The following is a 21746-nucleotide window of genomic DNA, read 5'->3' as shown; positions in this document are numbered from 1 at the left end:
CACTGAAGGAACTATGCTGTCAAAATTATGAAGTACTGTACTATAGATTCCAAGTGTGTGTGCATATGTGTGTGTGTGTGTGTGTGAGAGAGAGAGAGAGAGAGAGAGAGAGAGAGAGAGAATCCTTCCCTATCTTTCCTGTGCATGAAAAATTAGCAAGGAGAAAACCAGGGAGGAGAATTCTAGCATCTTCTCCAATCTAATGGCCACTGTGGGAACAGGATGCTGAAGTGAAGGAAAGGGTTTCTGTGTAGTAAGTTTAAAAACTGACTCAACCCCCCCTTTTGTTCTTTCAAAAGAGAGCACTTTTAAATGCGTAAAACTTGAACTGTTGAGCAAAGCCATAATAAGGACACAACTGCATAAACAGTTCTCTCCTCTATCAGTCACGGCAAGGGATGGCCTTGGCTCTCCAGGGGAACAAAGGAAACACGTCAGAACTTTATCTTATGTGCTGACCACAAAATAGAGATCTACTGGTACTGTACTATAGATTCCGTGTGTGTGTTTGTGTGTGTGTGTGTGTGTGTGTGTGTGAGAGAGAGAGAGAGAGAGAGAGAGAGAGAGAATCCTTCCCTATCTTTCCTGTACATGAAAAATTAGCAAGGAGAAAATCAGGGAGAATTCTAGCATCTTCTCCAATCTAATGGCCACTGTGGGAACAGGATGCTGAAGTTTGTAGGCTTTTGGTATGATCCATTAGGGCCCTTCTTTAAAGTGTTGGAGAGAGAGGAGTTCAGTTCCCCACTCGGGCATGAAACTCACCTGAGTTATTAGGAGGTTAAAATGGAGGGTGAGCATGGGAGAAGAGCCATGTAGACAACCTAAGGTCTCTCAAAGAAAGATCTGGCATATATGTATTCAATAAATTGTTTTCAACTAATATACTAGTATCCATCAAATGTCAAAAGTGTTCAAATTTCAATACCCACTGCCCCCAACACAGGGCTTTAGATAGCAAGGACTGTGGCCTCTCAGGTACTGACAGGTGTCTAACCCAGTTGGCAAATGTCACATGTTGCTTGATGTTTAGGTTACAATCTTAAATGGAACTTACTTTTAAGCAGATATTCATATGTTTGTGCATTAAGTCTCAGAATCTGCAGGGGGCAGATTTTGAGGAGAAATAATCAAGGCAATTTTGTGTTTTTGTTGTTGTTTTTTTAAAAAAAACTTTGCATCTTGATCTATGATTTAAACATACTCTCTTCAGAGAAGATATATATATATTTCTTTAAAAATATATTTTATAAATGAGTGTGACATGGACGACATATGCATTGCAAATGAAGGACAAATTTAGTGGAATGAAAATGAATTGTAATTTCCCCCCAAAACAAGATGTTTTATGAGTATGATTGGTTTAATTGCTATCTTTATTATACGCTTTCTAAATAGTTTTCTGCCTGACAATTTCCTTGTTCCAATCCAGTATTCTGAAAATTTTCTATACTCCGAGGTCTTCCATTCACTCTCACATTCCAATTTTCTTCTGTCACTCAAAGCTCTAATTCAGCATATTGTTTTCATTATGCCTGTGTCAAGACACAGGTGTATAATGGTACTTGCATCCTCCTAAACTCCCTCCCGCTTCCATCCTTTGTCTTAGAGTTTTTCCTTTGGATTTCATTGTTTTACTGATGATCCCCCCCCCCCCAATGCTATTTTTCTTTGATCCTGAAGCTTGAATTATTTCATTTTACAGATGTAATTTTTTTTTTAGTTTATTAGCTCTCATGGAAAGAAATGGAATGTTGTCAAGCATTGCCTCTGAGACTTCAAAATGGAATTAATTGGGGTTTTTAAATATTTTTTTACTGAAAAAATTCCCCAGGCCAAGTGAAATTAGGAAGTATTTGAGAGCTATCTGGAAAAGACATACTCTCTATTCAAGTAATGGAGCAGTGACAGTATCAAAATAAAAATAAAAATAAAAATTGAAATGAGGGTTGTCTTTTTTATATAAAAAATGGAAGATGATAAGTGTCTTTTATCTCAGTTAAACAGGTTGATATGAGTCCATATACAGTGCAGATCATTCTCCCTGTTGCTGAAATGAAGAATAAACCCTAAGACAGGGAAAATATCATTCATTAATGAACAAAGAAGTTCATCCCTTACCATCAGGGACACATTTTTACTTTTTTATGATGCTGCGTCCATCAGAATTGAAACATACACACACATCCCAAGCTCAACTTGTATGTTTCTGGTATTAAAAACATGATTATGGGGCTGGATTTAAAAGTAATTACCTTGATATGGTCTGTACTTTGGACATGATTAGTTGTTCTGAACATCAGCTTTGGAGAGTGTAACATGACATGTTAGCTGCATTCTTGGAGTTCATCTTTGGTGGTTTGTCTAATTCACCTGGACTGATGATGCACCCACAGATACAGTCAGTCATGGCTGTGATTTACTGGAGACACTGTAAGACATCCTCAAGGGAAATTAATGTGGCAAAAATACCTTATGGACAGTTTAACTTTTCAAGCCCTGCTAGAAGAGAAAGATAAACTGGCAATGGGACTTTATGATAGTATAAATGACTGGTCCAACCCTTCTGCTATCTTCCATTACAAATGAGTTCTACCTAGGGCAGTTTTACAAATTATATGGTGACAAATCCAAGTTGGCCACTGAGCAGACACTTGACAGAGCTGTAGCCAATCCTTTCTTTGTTGTTGTTTAGTCGTTTAGTTGTGTCCGACTCTTCGTGACCCCATGGACCAGAGCATGCCAGGCACTCCTGTCTTCCACTGCCTCCCACAGTTTGGTCAAACTCATGCTGGTAGCTTCGAGAACACTATCCAACCATCTTGTCCTCTGTCGTCCCCTTCTCCTTGTGCCCTCCATCTTTCCCAACATCAGGGTCTTTTCCAGGGAGTCTTCTCTTCTCATGAGGTGGCCAAAGTATTGGAGCCTCAGCTTCAGGATCTGTCCTTCCAGTGAGCACTCAGGGCTGATTTCTTTAAGAATGGATAGGTTTGATCTTCTTGCAGTCCAGCAAGAAGAGTCTCCTCCAGCACCATAATTCAAAAGCATCGATTCTTCTGCGATCAGCCTTCTAATCCTTTCTTAGTATACCCTTATAGGCCACATTCACCATACTTTGGACCTCCTTAGGGAGGCCAAGAGGCAGAGATGATTCAGGCTGGTGAAGAATCACAGGTGTCTTCCCCTCCTGCAACAAGCTCCCCTCCCCCTGGTCTCCCAGTACCAGAAGAGGCATGAAAAGAGTGGTGGATAGGTGGGCTGCATGCAAGCGTAGTCTCTGATTGCTTGGGGAAAGCCCTGGAAAGGAGGGGACAGCTGTGAGGACAGGAGACTTTCAGTCTTGGCAACTGATTTTCATGGAGGAAGACCACCAGGAATGAACCGGTCTGCTCATTAGGCCAGACACTCAACCAAGTCTAAGAGATTGTGTTTTTTCCCATAAAGCATTAACTCCTTCTTTGATTACCGACCAGCACACTCCTGTGACTTTGTGTTCCTGTGGTGGCCCTCCACTGAAAGAGCTGCCCATAGATTCTTGAAAATGAGGTCACAGACAGGGTCTGAGTGAGGAGCACACCTTTATTAGAGCTAAGCCCCCTCCCCAATTCCATGGAGTTGCCCACAAACATTCTACAGATCAATGCCAGACCAGGATCTGGTGGAAGTAATTATCAGCTCATAGACTTTGGTGATTGGGAATGAGATAAGAAGACAATTGCTCCTCCCACCATGTGCTTTCCATTTTCATCCCCCTCTCCCTCCCCAGTTTGGGATGATTTGTGCAATATGGAGCTGCCATATGGTGGATTGAGGACTGAGAGCAAGCCCTCTGAATTCCCAGGCATAGGATTGTACAGTTCACTTCTGAGGAACTCAATGAAAAGTATAAAACTTGGAAATATGATTTGGTCATTGGAGGATCTTGGGGTCTCAAATTTCAGCAGCATCCTGTGTGATGCCAAAATAAAGCACTCCTCCTCCTGTCTTGCTCCATTCTAAACCATAGTGCCCTCAGCGGTGGCCCCAAGACTCTGCATCCAATGTAAACGAATTGGTCAGGCTCCTCTAAATCTGCCTCTGGTGTGGTGAATTAATGTGCTGGATGGACAGGCACACTCTGAAATAGCAGCAAGTATTTGGAGGCCATGAGCAGTCGGGGTTCACCTTCAAAGTTTTGGAGTTCTAAACTTCAGCCAAATTTGCATCTCCCACAAGTTTCAGGAATAAATTGCCGACTTGATGATATTCAGAGGATAATGATAATATGTAATCTGCTTATTATGTTATGTGATCAAACATATCCCAGAGAGGAAGGATTGTTTATTCCCGGTGGGAGGAAAGCAGAATGTTTATGATACATCAGGATGGTAATGGACATTCATTTTGCAATCGAATGAATTTTCTCCCCTTCTAAGCATATGATCCGTGATAGCTCAAAGGCTGCTTGGAGAGGTAGATAATTAGCTAACCTACTGCCTAGAGAAATAGCTGGAAGATTTCTTTTTTAGAAGTCTTACACAAATGGTTTGGGATATTATGCAAAATTAGCTTCAGTTAGGCTTTAATTTATCTAATTTAATTTAATTATTGGGAAAAGTAAATCTTTGGCAGAGTAAAAAGTAAAGGAAGATGTGACAGAGAAGACAGGGGCAGAAAAGGTGCTGGCATATAAACTGCAGCAATTAAATACTGAAGGATTTATAGCTGCCTTTCACAAAGCAAGTGAAGAAGTTCAAATGCCCCCCCCCCCCTTCTGCCAGGCATCCATAATTACTTATGTTTTAGAAGGTTCTATATCAATCATGGTTAAAACCTTAAACCGTGCAAGGTGAAATCATCACTTAACTGAATTAAGCTCAGTTGCCAAATAAGACTCTTGTATTTTAGAGCTCTTTGCACTCAGCTGACAGATAGCAGGTCTTGGATAGGATAACTGGAATTTGATTTTTTTAATTTGGCCCCTCTTCATTAACAATATCCAGGCATGTAGAAATTTATTAGGTGAAGTCTTCCACACAACTTACCTTCAGGCCAAGAAAACGTAAGAATAACCCTGTTGGATCAAATTAAAGGCCTTGCTAGTCTAGCTTCCTGTTACTAACAGTAGCCCATCAGATTGAGCTGGGAAGTCCGCAAGCTGGATGTGAAGACTGCTAAGTATAGTAATTTAACTTAATTCACTGAAATTGTAAATACTTGTATGCAAATTTGATTGGTCGGTAACTGAATTCTAGAGAGTGCTCTAGTAGTTCTCATGTGATTGGCTAAAGTTGGTCACATGGGAAGTATCTAGCGAAGGAAAGACTCCATTTTATGTGAAGCAAGATGACTGTGTTTTAATCCACTGTGAACACTGCTAAGTTGAATAGAGTGTTGGAGGGTTTCTTCTCTGCTTGAAAGAAAAACTGCAAGAGAAGGTAAAAATGGAAATCTCTCATAGGTGCCACAAGGCATGGCCTAATTGAGATATGGAAGGCTGAGTGCTGAGCTCTGGAAAGAGAGGAAAATCTGGTTGTTGAGAAGTTTGAAAAAGAAACTGTAAGCCCATGATTGTAAAAACACGTGACTGTAAATGTTACGTTTTAATTCATCTGCTGTATAACTATCAGTTTCTGCAAGTAAAGTTTTTGAATGTTAAAGTCTTAACATTGGTTTAATTTCCAAATAATTTTTTATGATTTGAGCTTCTTAGCTGCGTTTTTGCTACCCTTACTTCAACAAACACAACAGCCCTATTCTGCGATCAGTATTCAAAGGCATGCTATTCCTGAAACTTAAAGGTTGAATATGACTATCAAGACCAGTAAAATAATTTTTCTGCTGGCCAGGAATCAATGGACTGGAAGCTGTGTTGCTGGTGCATATCCAGGCCCAATTCAGGAGCTTGAGCTATGTCCTGACACACCCAAAACACAATGGTAGAGACTCTTAAAAGGAGGGAAGAGATTTTTGTTGAGGCAGCATAACGGCTCAGACTCACCAACAGACTCGGAGTTATACCTGCTCCAAGGTTCTGAGTAAGCACTTGAATGCCAGGACTAGCAGAGCTAGGAGCAGGAGGTCCTGAGTTCAAAACTAGGGCAAGAGGTTCCCAAACCACATGGGAGCTATTGAGTTGTCCCAATGGGTTCCCATGCCCACCCACCAAACATTTAAAGGCAAGGTGTGTTGCGCTTACTCAGGAGATCCCCGTGCCTTGTGTGAATGGCCTCTCCAGCCAGAGCTGCCAGATTCAGAGAAAGAGGAGGACTCCCTCATCTTATTTCTGCTCTGCTGCGTGAGCCCCCACATCCCATACTCCTCTTCACCCTCCTTCTCATTTCCCACAGCCTGTCAACCCAAGGCAGAACATGATGGTGCCTCAGGACTGTGATTTTGAGGCTGAGGGTAGACTAAGATTGGTGGGGCAGTGCCCCATTGTCCCTGATAAACCAGGTTCCACTAGGTATAGCATTTTAAAAGACTTTTAAAAACCCACATTGTTTAAAAAATACTGATACAGGTTTTGGACCTGCTGCTGTTTTATTATTTTTACTGCTGTGGTTTGGAAGTGGTTATATATTGGTGTATTTCAGGGGTAGTCAGTGTGATGCCATTCAGATGCTGTGGACTTGGAGATGGACAAAGGACCAAGTAACTTTAAAGTAGTCTACCCAGGGCAGTCCCATACTCAGTCAAGTTTCCTATGTGCCTGTGCCGCCTAATGGATAATTGTAATCTTGGAAGGTAGGAGAAGATAGAGATAGCTTTGTATAATGTGTTATGGTCTATTTTAAGATAATTTCCCTGCTCTTTAATCCTGTCGTGCAAAATGACAGAATGTGCTGTGTTCAGTTACATAAGATCACAGCATGTCATAGAATGTAATGCAATGCAAGTTGACATTGCTTGCTTTGATGTGACATGTGCATCATTTTGGAACGCCGGCTTGAGGAAGCTGTACAAGACGACAGGCATATGTGAGCTGACAATGCAAACAGTGGACACAATGCTAATCAAGTTCAATGTGCATGGCATCGGGCTAGTGGAGCCCTTAAAACATCCATCACCATCCTAATTGCCTGTGTTGCGCTGGATATGCTAAATTCACCATATCTGTCTACTAACACATGTCTATGTTGTGTGCGAATTCATAAAGCAAGATGGAGTGGCTATGCATGTGTGAGAAGTTGAGTATCAACTATTTGCTTGCTTGCAGTATTTAGCAGGTGCTCTTCAGCCAAAGCTCTCAGAACAGTTTACAAAAAGTAAAAATAAATAAAAGCAATATAACCAAAGCAAAGCAATAACAAAATGCCACAAAATAAAATATTGCAATGTGTTATACATAAAGCTGTCTTTGAAGACAGTTTGGAAACTTCAGCTTGTGCAAAATTCAGCAGCTAGGTTGCTCAGGGGGGCAAGAAGGTTTGAGCATATTACACCGATCCTGGTCCAACTGTACTGACTGCCAATTAGTTTCCGGGCCCAATTCAAAGTGCTGGTTTTGACCCATTAAGTCTTAGGACTGCAATGCTTCATAAGGACTGCCTCTCTTCATATGAACCTACCAAGACCCTGAGATCATCCTCTGAGGCCATTCTCCATGTGTCTCCTCCATGAGAGGTTCAGAGGGTGGCAACATGAGAATGGGCCTTTTCTGCAGTGGCTCCCCGTTTGTGGAATGCTCTCTGGAATCAACTTCTTGTTTCTGGAGACAGCAGCAGGGGGACCTGGAATAGGGCATCAGAAGTTGCCCATGATATGCATGCAGGTTCACACAGGAATGGACAGATCTGACAAATCTCGAGCCAAAATCTATGAATTGGAATGTGGTTAGAACATGGTCTTTCTCAAGATATGTTAGTCCAGTCAGAACTAGACATTATGACATGTGATGATGGAAGACGCCACATCTTGTCAGGAGCCCAGGCTGCCGTCTTGATAACACAGCACGCAAATCGTAATTAGCTTGAAGATTTATTCCAAAACAAACAACCAGCCTTGGAAGCTCTATTGGAGCTTCCGTAACTTACAATTCAGTTGACCCTTCTGATGAGTTCTTCCTGCTTCTGCAGAATATCCTGAACCTATGACCCTTACGTTTCTGGTTTTGTTTCCTGTCTAAAACCTTTCCCATCCATCTACTCCTTGGGCTCATAGGATTAATTGCCTCCTCTTCCGGTGAGGAAATATTCCCCCTCCTGCTTTCTGAGCCTGCCTGTGCTTCTTGAGCTAGTTGGCTTTTCTCCATCCCACTCTCTGCTAGCGTCTTATCTGCATTCCTTTCATTGTCAGGAGGAGGGGGAGCAGACAGCCAACTGCTCCCAGCTGTCTGAGGGGAATGCAAGCTTCCCTGCTGCTGGCTGCTTCTTAACTCATGCTGTGCCTCTCTACTTGGGGCAGATGTGTTCATGACACATCTCTCCTCTTATTGCCTTCACTGCTAATGTCACAGCATGATATCATCATGTTGCAAGTTTCTCACCTCCACAGTCAATGAAGTGGAGCTGGTGTGAGAAAGTAACATCATTCATGCCATGTATGCCATGCATTTTGTAGACATTATAGGGGGAAATTGGAGGCAGATGTACAGGACTGCAGCTTTCAGTGGCAGTTGCACAGGTCCTGTAATACCTAATCTGGCCTACAAGAGCCTTTAGATTTTATACCACCTGCACCAAACAATGGACTGTTCTGTACTGCCATGCCTATAGAAGCCAGTAAACGTGCAAATTCATCTGATTAAACACATTGTTCTATGTCGTTTTGATTAATGCACACATTTCTGCAAGTAGTAATTCACTAATAAAAGGTAAAGGGACCCCTGACCATTAGGTCCAGTCGTGGCCGACTCTGGGGTTTCGGCACTCATCTCACTTTACTGGCTGAGGGAGCTGGCATACAGCTTCCGGGTCATGTGGCCAGCATGACTAAGCCACTTCTGGCGAACCAGAGCAGTGCATGGAAACGCCGTTTACCTTGCCGCCGGAGTGGTACCTATTTATCTACTTGCACTTTGACGTGCTTTCAAACTGCTAGGTGGGCAGGAGCAGGGACCGAGTAACGGGAGCTCACCCCGTCATGGGGATTCGAACCGCCGACCTTCTAATCGGCAAGTCCTAGGCTCTGTGGTTTAACCTACAGCGCCACCCATATCCCTTAATTCACCAATATCTTCATTTTAATGCACACTTTCCCCTAATATATACACTTTTATAAATATTGCTTGAAGAACTGCATTTCAAAATTTTGATGAGCACGAACTTCAAACGATGGAAGATGTGAATGTTATGGATTCAGCTTTAATTCATCTACTGAATTAAATTTCTCTAAGATTCCTTTCGTTCTGTGTCTGCTAGCAGGGCAGGGTACCTTTTCTTCCTCCTCTTGCCTAGTCCCATGCACTGATTCAAGTGAATAGTGCGATTCGTTTCCCACTGAGTCAACAATGACCTGATAACCTCTCTATAATCTTTCTTAATCTCTCTCAATATTTACCCTTCCATTCAATAAATCTTGAAACCTCAAGTGAGCTTTAATATCTTCTTAATATTTGGTACCTTTGCACTTTCCCCTCTCTTTCAGGGAAGTTTGCACAGAGATTTTTATGATATCAGATAGATGTTGCTGTGGACACCTAATATTGGATCTGGAAAAATATTTTCTAGTTCCCCTGTGGCTAATATACAACCAGATTTTGGTATCCGGTCAGATGCCAGCAATATCTGTAAACAAGGGGCAGCCTGATTCCTGTTGGTCACCCATCTTCTCCCTCTCTATGCAATTATATATGCGTTTGGGGATGGGGTTTAGGTTGGTGGTAGACCTCCATGCAGAAGGTCAATCTCTGGCCTATCCAGTTAGTGTTATTATTTATTAATTTATATACTGCTTATATACCAAAATATCTTCTAAGAGGTTTACAACTCCAAAATCAATCCATAATTAAAAGGCAAAACAACATTAAAGCATCCTTAATTAAATTATAAGGTAAAGGTAAAGGTACTCCTGCCCGTACGGGCCAGTCTTGACAGACTCTAGGGTTGTGCGCCCATCTCACTCAAGAGGCCGGGGGCCAGCGCTGTCCGGAGACACTTCCGGGTCACGTGGCCAGTGTGACATAGCTGCTCTGGCGAGCCAGAGCCGCACACGGAAACGCCATTTACCTTCCCGCTAGTAAGCGGTCCCTATTTATTTACTTGCACCCGGGAGTGCTTTTGAACTGCTAGGTTGGCAGGCGAATTAAATTATACAATAAAACAAATAATGAAAAACATAATAATTAGAACAGTTAAAACAATGAAATCACAATCAATTCATGGGAGTAATTGCCTAAACAGGTGTGTCTTCGGGAAGTGGTAGAATGCCAATACTGATGGGGACTCTCTTATTTCAGCAGGGAGGGCATTCCACAACACTGGTGCCAACATGTTACCACATGAAGATGGCTATCATATCTCCTCTTTTCCAGGCTAAACATACTCAGCTCCTTCAACCTATGGCATCCCTTCCAACTCTGCAATTCTCTGCTTCCATGACCAGCTGCAATGAGGAGCTAGACCCACCAAGGAAATCCCCCCCCCCCAAGGAATGGAGCGTGTCTTCTTGCCACCAAAACCTAGAGCCAACACTGGCTGGGAGCAAACTCGTATTTCTCAGCCTTAATTCCACCATTGTAAAATGGGAACATTGATAAACTTTGTAGGGCTATTCCAACGAAGGTAAAGGTAAAGGTAAAAAAGGTAAAGGACCCCTGGATAGTTAAGTCCAGTCAAAGGTGACTATGGGGTGTGGCGCTCATCTCGCTTTCAGGCTGAGAGAGCTGATGGTTGTCCACAGACAGTTTTCTGGGTCATGTGGACAGCATGACTAAACCACTTCTAGTGCAACGGGACACTGTGACGGAAGCCAGAACGCATGGAAACACCGTTTACCTTCCCACCGCAGCGATACCTATTTATCTACTTGCACTGGCATGCTTTCGAACTGCTAGGTTGGCAGGAGCTGGGACCGAGCAACAGGAGCTCACTCCATCGTGCAGATTTGAACCGGCAACCTTCTGATCAGCAAGCCCAAGAGTCTCAGTGGTTTAGACCACAGCGCCACCCGCATCCCTTCTTCCAAGGATGAATAAAGATGGCAAAGGTACTTTGAATTCAAAGCTGCCATGTGAATGCTTAGCTTCAGTACTTAGCTATATGGCTTCAGTCAGCATGGTACCAAGTTCCCTCAAGGCTCAGAAATCATTTTGTAATAATAGCAGTGTACTCTGTACTGTCAGCCTGTATTGAAGCTCTCTGATGAATATTAAAACCATACCGCATTGCACAGTCAAATGTTACAGACACAATTTGGCAGCTGGCATTCAATATCTTAGATTAAGCGCCGAGGCCTGAGCACAATGCCCATAGAGTGGCAGACACCCCGTCCCTTGCTTTAGTTTTACTGAAATGTCATGTCTTATTAAAAACCTTCCCGATAGGATTATGGGGCTACAATTTATGCATTTCTCAAAAGAAAACACAGTCGGAAACTCTCCAGGCTACAAGAACAAATCATTAGCCTGATAATATATTGTTTAGAGGAGTCAATTAGGCTTTGGAGAGAGGGGGGTGGGGTTGTTCGAGGGGGGAAGCAAAAAGGGCAACATTTCCGCAAAGTTTAGGCCTTAATGGCATGTGTCAAGAAGCAAATAAAAGAGCAGCAAGGAAGCAGGGCTGGCCCGCCTCAGTGCTTGGTGTCTATCTGAATAAGAGGTTGGGATTGATTGACTCAAGCTTCCCGTGCGAGTCTATCAGGGTCATTATGTTTGTTACAGGATGAATGGCATAATTGTTTTGAGGAAGATATCAGCACGCTCAATCAAAAAGCTAATATGTGCATTATTGCTTTGCTGGTTTTTAAACCCTTTTCTCATTATAGGCATCGATCTTGCTTAAAAGCTCTTCTCCAAATGTTTGGTTCCATGACATGAACAGATCCCTTATTCTTTAGGTTCTCCCTCCCCCTCCTCCCTCTGCCCACCTCCACAACTGCTGCCAGATCTTCCTTCAGGTTAATTGCAGGATGCTAAAAACTACTTCGCTACGTGAGGTGAACATTCTTAAAGCAATGTATTAAGAGCTGCTGTTCAAAGATTCTCATCTTCTCTACGGACCGGAATGGTTACAGTTCCTTTCCCACCTTAATGTGGTGGTTGGGTTGGGGCAACATTTCCCTTCAGCTCTTTGCCACAGCAACACGTTTCTTGGCTTGCTGCATGTGGCTTCTTGCTTCCTGATCCTCAGACCTTGGCTTCCTGACTCCCTGCTTCTTGATCCTTGGACCCTTGACTTCAACAACAACAATTTATTTATTACGGCCGTGGGCCCATACAAGAAAAAACCTAAATAACAACTTGTGCACGTGGGGAAAAAAGAAAAAAAAATAGGGAAGGAGGGGGAAAAAAAAAAAACAGCCGCTAAAACGCCACTATAACAATAAAATACTATAAGATAGAATGGCATCCTACGCCTTAATTAGCTTGTAGTGCTCCTTGGCGTCGCTTTTGGGTAAGGACCGCGACCAGGAACCTAGCCACTTTCAGGGTCGTATGGGTATCCTTATCCTGCAAGATTTGGGCAAGGTGGAATGTTGGAGGGGTACCCGCTAGTTTGACCCTTGACTTCGTGACTCCTTGCTTCCTGACCCTTGGATCCCTGACTTCTGGACTCTCATTCCTGCTCCCACCCCGCCATCTTGCTCCCAGTCCCGAAGTCCTCAGCCGTAGGCCAGACCATGACATTAAGTTCTTATGCTTAATACAAATAGCAGAAGTGTTTACTTTGTGTGACCTTCACCATCCCTTCTAGAACTGCAAAAGAAAGAAACCCAAGTAGCAAATCTGGAACTCTCAAGCTATGTGTGACATGTTTGCAGAAGACAGTTTCAGTACAGTGGTACCTCTGGTTGCAAATGGGATCCGTTCCGGAGGCCCATTCTGAATATGAAAACCCGCAACCTGAAGTGCCATATCTGCGCAGGTGTGTGGCACAATCTGGTGCTTGTGTGCATGTGTGAAGCACAATTTAGCGGCGAAACCGGAAGTAACCCTTTCCGGTACTTCCAGGTCGCCGCGGGATGCAACCTGAAAAAATGAAGCAAATGTAACATGAGGTATGACTGTATACACACAGAGAGCTTTATTGCAGTCCATAGACCCAAAATACATAGTACAACAATATATATCAACAAGGTGTAAGACTGGCCTTGTTAGGAGGATATTAACAACTCTTCAAAGCTTAATTTTAAATCACATTGCATGTTTATAATGAACTTGTACAGAACAAAAGGGCCCATTCTTGTTGTTGGGAATCATTTGTTTGGGTCCATTTTTGCAACACAATCCCGTACACCTCTACTCATAAGTAAGTGAGTTCAATGGGATTTACCCCCACTTACGTGTGCACAGGACTGCAACATTAAGAAGCAAGCTGAGTTTGTTAGCCAGGAGCTATCTCCATGCCGTCCCTTCTCTTCTCATCCCAATATGCCACTATCTCAATTTGCCACTACTGCCACCCTTTTCTCTCCAACTAGTGCTACCATCAGGGCAGGATTTTGGGGCAGAAGTCCAGGGCCTCCTCTCCGTAGAGTGAGCAGGAGGGTGAAAAATACACCATGGGTAACTTACCAAATTCTGAAGTATGGGAAGTAATACACATGATCATCTGAAGAGAGCCACTCATATCTGTATCATTAGAACCATGTTGTGCTTCCTCTTGCTAAGGAAATGAAACATTGAAGCTTTCTTCTGATTGGAGGAGAAAGCAAGCTCCTTGCCACAGCTGGTCCTCTGGTCAATATCATTAGAGACCTACTTTTGACTGGTATAAGTTAGGCATTCATAATAAACACACATCTATTGTAAGACAGTGGCAACACAATACAAAGCTGTTTGAGCAGGATGGAGCCCTTATCTCTGTCACACGTGACTTCCATTTTGCAAAACGTACAATTCCATTCCATTCCAATGTGCTGAAATAGCCACTGTTCCTCTCTCTTGTCCAAATTTTCCCTCCAAGAGCCGTTTCCATCTGAAACCAGGTCAAATCCTGACATTGCCCCCAATTTCTATTGACAAGTTCACTCGTTACTGTTGTGTATCCTTAAGAAGTTCCCTTGTTAAAGGCTGTGAGGTTAACCACTGAACCCAGATTGTCTCCAGTGAATCAAACTCAATTTTCTTGGGCTTATTGAAAGCAATCTGCTCTGCTCCAAAGGAGCTAATTAGAGTGAAGAATGCAGCATGTTAGTCTGGGCAGTGCCATTTATTGTATTCTCAATTACATTATGCATTTCCTTCCTGCAATTTTGTGAAATCATTTCACTCTATCTCTTTTTCTCCTGTTGGATAGAAATGGGCACGTTGTAAATAGAAATGAGGTGTACCACGGCAATAACGGCTCAAACACCAGCACTTAAATATGTTGACTGGAGGGGGGGGGGGATGCAGAGGCTGTCAAACTCATCAGCCAGCTATAGTTACCTTAATGACTTTAACCTGCTCACAGGAAGGGGAAACTGCTCAGAAGCAGAGTACATGTTTTGCATGCAAAAGATTCCAAGCTCAATACCCAGCATATTTTGGCAAAAAAAGGGGGGGGGGATCTCAGTGTTGCAGTGTCATAGCTCAGTGGTGGGGCACCTGCCTTGCACACAGAAGGTCCCAGGCTCAGTCCCTGGTGTTTCGAAGTAGAACTAGGAGAGATCCCTGCCTGAAAACCTTGAGATCTGCTGCCGGTCAGTTTCAAAAGTACTGAGTTAAATGGACCAATGGCCCGATTCAGTTTAAGGTGTTAAAGATAGAACTCAATATGCTTAAAATGTAATGTTTGTATGCATTGTGTTTGAAAACATTTTGCAGCGGGACGGCTGCATTAGGCTCAGGAGGTTTCACTCTGGCAAATGCGGCAGAAAAGGTTGGATGTTTCCATTTCAGTCTTCAGGCTGCAGATCTTTCACAGCAGGAAGGTGAAACCAGAGAACTAAGTTTAAAAAACAAACAAACAAACAGCAGTGGAGCTAGTAGATATCGAAGCTAAACTCTGTGTGATGCACTCTCTCCCAAGAGCCACCTGAGTTGAAGTTTAAGTTGAAGTGTGGCTAGCACATCAAATGCTTGCATTTTATCAACTGACTGCTTAGGAATGTTTGGGTTTCATATATGCCTTGGGTTCCCACTGATTCCCCCTCCAATCAAGGCTCCAGGAAGTCCCTCAAGTTGGCTTATGGGAAGTTTTGCATTTACTCAGAAGTGATTTGTTTTTATGGTGAATGTGTTATTACTTTAAAGCAGTGGTGGGGGACTCTTTTCTGCCAGAGGGCTTCATTCCTTTTTGGACAACCTTCAAGGAGGGGCAGGTGGGTGTCACATGGCAGCAGTGGGTGGTTCCACAGGTAAAAGTGAGCAGAGCAACCTTTGTACAGTAGACTAGTTTCAGCGCATACTTGTGCATCCTTACACACCCTGGTGAGGGATGTGTCCTGGGAACAGTTCTAAGGGCCAGATCGAGAAGCCAGGAGGACCCTGGCCCTGAGATTCCCCATCAGGGCCTCAAAGAAATAAACTGCAATGGAAAATGGGAACTTTGGGAAAGAGAAAGTGTGTTCTCCTTCAGGGAGAGCACGTGTTGCGGTGGGGTCTACTGAGCCACCCCCTTTGTTGCCGGGTAAGTTCTCCAAGATGGCCAGGGGGCAGTGATTGGATTGCTGAGTTGCTGGGGGAAAAGTTATGTTGCAATTTTGGTGGGAGGGGTAAAAGGTTTAAATACTCTGCACGCAGCCTTGTACTTTCTCTTTTGCTGCGTGCAACGGATCACCTGCCCACCCGCCCTAGAGTAAGGGGTTGTTGCGTTGACCTTGCTATGCCTGTCATGGGGTCGTCTGCCTTTGAGCAGGGGCCTGGTAGGAATTTTTCCACCTGGCAAATTGGCTGGCTGGGTGGTTTTTGCCTACTGCGTAGCAAATCGTCACAACTTGTAAGGTTGTGGTTAGGCATTGGTTATAAATTGGTGGAGGAGGGGTTAGGATAGGCTGGGCCTGCCCCTCCATGGTTGTTGCAGAAAGGGAATTCCGTTAAAGGAATCCTGGGGCTTGCCATCTTTTCATCCAATCCCTGGAATGGGACTAGGGCCGGCAAGCCTTCGGGGAGCAGGCGGGTGAGAGTTGAGGGTCTGTGACTCAGCTCCAATTCCTCCCCGACTTGCTTTCCCCCGCACTGTCTTTCGGTGGTGCCCGGAAGTCAGTTCTGTCCCCAGGCGGGGGGACAGATAGTCTTAACCAATGCCTAAACAACCATTCACAGTTTGTATTTGAATAAAGTTGTGGCCAAAATCATGCCAAAAATCTCAAACAAAAATTACGTGTCTGTTGTGAGTTATTTGGGGGGTGGACACGCAAAAACTGGACTATTTAAATTAGTCTCTGGACTGCAACACAGAAGCTCTCCATGTAGCTGCTAGGTTCCTGGATATAAAAGATAGGCCCACGGGGCTAAATATTTGGTCCTGATTTCTCATTTTACTACTTGGTTGTTTTCTCTGGTGTTATAACACTACCCCACCTCCAACCCCCACAAAATAACCTTCTAGAACCTAAGCTAGATGCAGAATTAACCAGTCCAATAATTTTAATTGGTAATGTGGCTGTTGACATTTGTTGTTAATTGGCTCCTGAGGAACAAAATTATTCAAATGGCTAGCATTTGCTACTTATTCCTCAGTTGAAACATATTTTTTAAAATATATATATATATAATGGGTATGCATGATAATGCATACACGAATGTGTGTCTGTGTCTATAAGCTTGATCCCGATTCTTTTCACACTAGGCAGATGAATGTGAGAACTTGAGAGTAATTAATCAATGCAAACTTTCCAAATTTATCTCTGTTAAAAGCACACCTGTGCTATGTGTAACTTTGTGCTGATCCCGAAGAAAATTGTGCAGTCTCTTCATTACCCATCAATATTCTTCCCCTCTCATTGCTGGGAACAAGGGTGAGAAGTACAAACAACCGCATAAATGCTGATGCCATTGTCACAAAGTCTCTGCTGAAGGTCCTACAGCCATATAATAATACCCTTTCCCCAATATAGTGCAAGCCAAACAGGGGCAGCCCTGAAATCAATGGGGAAAGCATTGATAGTGGCAAAGGCTCTGATTACTAGCACACAAACAGACCTAATCCATGCCTATCCAGTGTCAACCCAACCTGGATCCGGGACCCAAGTTAATGGGGTGAGCGGCTCTAAAGTTTAAACAGTGTTTTAAACTCTAAATAAATCTGCAGTCAGGATGCTAAGGATGGTGCATCTTCTTCCGCCTTATCCCAACTGTGGGAATAACTTGCATCATATAACCAACATGCTTAAGTCTAATTAATGCACAAAGGGATTAAGACAATAGAATAGGCCAGGCTTAGCTAAGAAATCAAGCTCCCCTCCAATCTACCAGAAATGCTCTCCCACCTATGGAAGAAGAAGTAAAAAGAAATTAGGGTGTGTGTGTGTGAGTGAGTGAGAGAGAGAGAGAGAGAGAGAGAATCATCCACCACCACCTTAGTGCAGTCCCTGACCATTAAATGTGCCCCCCCCAGGGGGGATGTTCACCGCTACAATGCAGTACAAATGGTGCAGTTTTTAGTATCTGCTGAGATTACAGGGCTGCCCAGCTTCTATGAAAATTTGGTCCCACACGGGTGGCACTGTGGTGTAAACCACTGAGCCTAGGGCTTGCCGGTCTGAAGGTCGGTGGTTCGAATCCCCGTGAAGGGGTGGACTCCCATTGTTCGGTCCCAGCTCCTGCCAACCTAGCAGTTCGAAAGCACAAACTGCAAGTAGATAAATAGGTACCACTCCGGTGGGAAGGTAAATGGCGTTTCCGTGCACTGCTTTGATTTGCCAGAAGCGGCTTAGTCATGCTCACCACATGACCTGGAAAAACTATCTGCAGACAAACATCTGCTCCCTCAGCCAGTAAAGCGAGATGAGCGCCGCAACTCCAGAGTCGTTCGTGACTGGACTTAACTGTCAGGGGTCCTTTACCTTTTTTATAACTGCCAGTCACATAATAACCTTTTCCGACTGTGCAGGCTCCTGCCAATCTATTTAACAGTCTCCTTCCATTTCTCTTACTGTGCAAGTAAAGAACTCAAAATGGCATAAAAATAAAAATGCCAGGATATGGAAGCCGGCCATCAATTTTGTGTTTAGACTTTAAAAACAAAACCGAAACAAAGCCCAGTTCCTTGCCTAAAATGTAGGTGCAGACCCTGCAAAGATATAAATATCGAAGAAACGATATACACTGCAGTTGCAGGACCCCAGCTCATAAAGTAGATTGTATCGTATGGCGTTATTCAAGGACCTCTCTGAGAGCCTGCACTGGTAGAAATGTGAAAGGTAAGAATTTCCCTGCTGTGTCTACCGTGAGGGATTTGTGAAATCCTGCAGAGAATCAAGGAAGATCTGCATTACAAATTGCAATGCGTTTTCTCCCACAAGCCTCACACTCCTCAGCTAGCTCCATTGAATGTCGTTTGCTGCCAGAAATGCCTGTATTACCGTTTAAATTGCTCCTAAGCCAGGAGTCATGGGCAACATGTACTTTTGAATTCCTGCAATTTGGGGAGTTTGTCAAAAAAACAAACAAACTGGAATGTTAAAAGGATATTTGTGGGCTTGAATGGCGCTAGCCACCTGCTACTAGTCTCAGAAGTGGGAATAAAAATAGCTGCTGCTTTAAAAGTGAGGGGGGAGCGGAGCAATGGTGATATAAGCACTGTGGTAGGATTTTGTGTGCGGAGCTAATTCAAGAACTCTCTTGCATAGGTAGCCTAAATATCATTTTTTAAAAAATGATAAATATATATGGAAAGCTGTATGGATAATATAGAATTCTATACATTTAATCAAATATGTAGTATTTAATCCAATAAGCAAACCTCTAAAATTATAATAAATAGAATATATGTTTGACAATAAATAACTACATCTAGTATTTATATTTGCTATTTCAATTCAATACATTCTTAATAATATTTTCTTTATCAGCTTTAGATTCAGTCTAACTCATCTGTACTCCCAGTCTTTAAACATCCCCCAGCAAAGAGGGTGGATTCAGCAAATGCTGTACTTCATTGTTCCAATACGAGATAAACAAACTTAACGTCTTGTTAAATTTGGCTTCTTGCTGCCCACACTCTCTCACTCTCTCCAAATCCACCCATTTCCTCATGTTTGCCATGTTCCAGATTTTGCCTTAAACAGAATCTCCAGAAGGGGGGAATGACATTTCCCCAGTTTGTACATATTGTCATTCTGGCTACCTGATTTTTAGCAATGACTTTGTGCCAATGCAATAGGTATGTGGGCAGTGGGAACTCTAAACACCAGCTACGCCGGTGTCAGCCATATATTCGTAGTCACAAGAGGTGAACTTGCAAGCAATAAATACATGCACAACTTAAAACTTAATCATTGTTGTTGTTTAGTCGTTCAGTCGTGTCCGACTCTTCGTGACCCCATGGACCAGAGCACGCCAGGCACTCCTGTCTTCAAAAAAACTTAATCCTACACTGCACCAACATCTTCCCACCCACTCTCTCGCTGTCCCTTTGTTGTCTGAGGTGGAGCAGCAAATGTTCCCTTCTCCACATCCCGGCCACACATGATGCACTCGAGCCCTGACACATAGAACCACAAGCATTTACCATCCTCTCTGGCAGGAAAAAGGTAATCACAATAAGTTGAAGAACCCAGAAGAGTTCCAAGTTGATACCAACAGATTGAATTTTGCAGAGTTAGAACCATCTGGATTTATATAAGTAAGTCAGAAAGCAGACTCAAAGGTTGGCAACGAAAATGGCTACACAACCAGTTTGTTTTTTTTAGTGCTAGCCCACACCCAATAGTTCATTGTGTGTATAAAGGTGAAGGGACCCCTGACCATTAGGTCCAGTCGTGGCCGACTCTGGTGTTGCAGTGCTCATCTCGCTTTATTGGCCAAGGGAGCCGGTGTACAGCTTCCGGGTCATGTGGCCAGCATGACTAAGCTGCTTCTGGCGAAACCAGAGCAGTGCACGGAAATGCCGTTTACCTTCCCGCTGGAGCAGTACCTCTTTATCTACTTGCACTTTGACGTGCTTTCAAAGTGCTAGGTTGGCAGGAGCAGGGACCGAGCAACGGGAGCTCACCCCATCATGGGGATTCAAACCGCCAACCTTCTGATCAGCAAGTCGTAGGCTCTGTGGTTTAAGCCACAGCGCCACCCACATCCCTTCACTGTGTGTATACTTGACTGAAATTGGGAGCCCCAGGATACGTCTCAAGAAACTTGAGTGTATCTTATCTAAATCACTATTATATGCTTTTATCCATATTGGGATCCCAAAAAAGTAGCTGGGATGACATTGAAAAGCCATCCATACAAACAAATCCAATGCTAGGAATGGGAATAGAGGGTCCTGAATGCTGTTTTATGGTGGGGCCCCATCCCATATAACATTTCTGCAGCTGAAGCTCCATCTCCCATTTGTCACATGAGCCAACACAGGCTAGGATACAGAATTTGTTTTGCTTCCATATGATGAATAAGGTTTGAGGGGTGGAAAGGAGAGATCAAAAAGAGAAAGTCTGCCTTTGGAAAGATCTGAAAGCAGCGCAAAGAACTGCTTCTGCTGTTATACAAAGTTGTTATGGTACTGTTCAGTAATGGTGCATAAAGTTTACAGCTAAAATGAAAACAGTATATTTAACATTTTTGCCCCGTAATTTCAGACTGCATAGTAAAGGTTATATACAGTATGAATTTCCATTTTCTTTTCTTGCAGGATTTTTGCCACAGGACTGCAACAGTAAACCTTGTAAATGCTACAAGGGAACCCTTGGCAGAAATACTTGATGATAACTGCAGTATTAATCGGTTCTCATTAAATACCGTATTTTTAAATGTTATAGCTATAACTTAAATTAGAAACTTTGAGCACGAAATCTGCAGTGTGTGCTTTATCCTTCCACCTTTAGAACCTAATATTGTATCCTCCGTGTCCTATGATTTCCATTAGTTTTTGTTCTCAAACAAGAAATCTGCTGTTATATGTAGCTGTCAATAACACACGAGTCATTGCATCAAAAGGTAATGGTGTCAGGTTTGGTTGGTTCAGTTTATTAAATTTATGTATTGATTCTCACTAAGAAAAGCCCCAAAGCACTTTACAACCAAGTAAAAACATACCATGATAAAACCACTTAAACAGTCTGTGACTTATACAACTTCTATATTTTCTTTCCATTCAAAAGGTATCAGCGAAAGTTAATTTACTTGCATTCTTACTGCAGACAAGACTCTGCTTCAGATTATAGGTATGCTCACTTCTAGCCCAATTTGTCAAAGGCAACAAGTACACACAGGTGCTCCCTGCCCACCTGGCAAATCATTTGTGCCAACCTTATCTCTGCATGTTCAGTTCAAAGCACATTGGTGTAAATCATGTTCTGCTTTCAACAGAAAAAGAAGAAGAAGAAGAAGAAGAAGAAGAGGAGTTTGGATTTGATATCCCGCCTTTCACTCCCTTTAAGGAGTCCCAAAGCGGCTAACATTCTCCTTTCCCTTCCTCCCCCACAACAAACACTCTGTGAGGTGAGTGGGGCTAAGAGACTTCAGAGAAGCGTGACTGGCCCAAGGTCACCCAGCAGCTGCATGTGGAGGAGCGGAGACGCGA

General features: G+C 43.2%; 1 long non-coding RNA gene across 1 annotated transcript; it reads left to right on the top strand.

The window, feature by feature from the left end:
* Window positions 1-5793: 5793 nt before the first annotated feature.
* LOC310660550 lies at window positions 5794-20938 on the top strand. Its single transcript, XR_014503504.1, has 3 exons — window positions 5794-6163; window positions 6576-6726; window positions 20856-20938. It is a non-coding gene; the product is annotated as an uncharacterized lncRNA (long non-coding RNA).
* The last annotated feature ends 808 nt before the right edge of the window (window positions 20939-21746 follow it).

This window comes from Podarcis tiliguerta, assembly GCF_965153285.1.
Source record: "Podarcis tiliguerta genome assembly, chromosome: 12".
NCBI lineage: Eukaryota > Metazoa > Chordata > Lepidosauria > Squamata > Lacertidae > Podarcis > Podarcis tiliguerta.
This window is presented reverse-complemented; position numbering and strand designations above follow the sequence as displayed.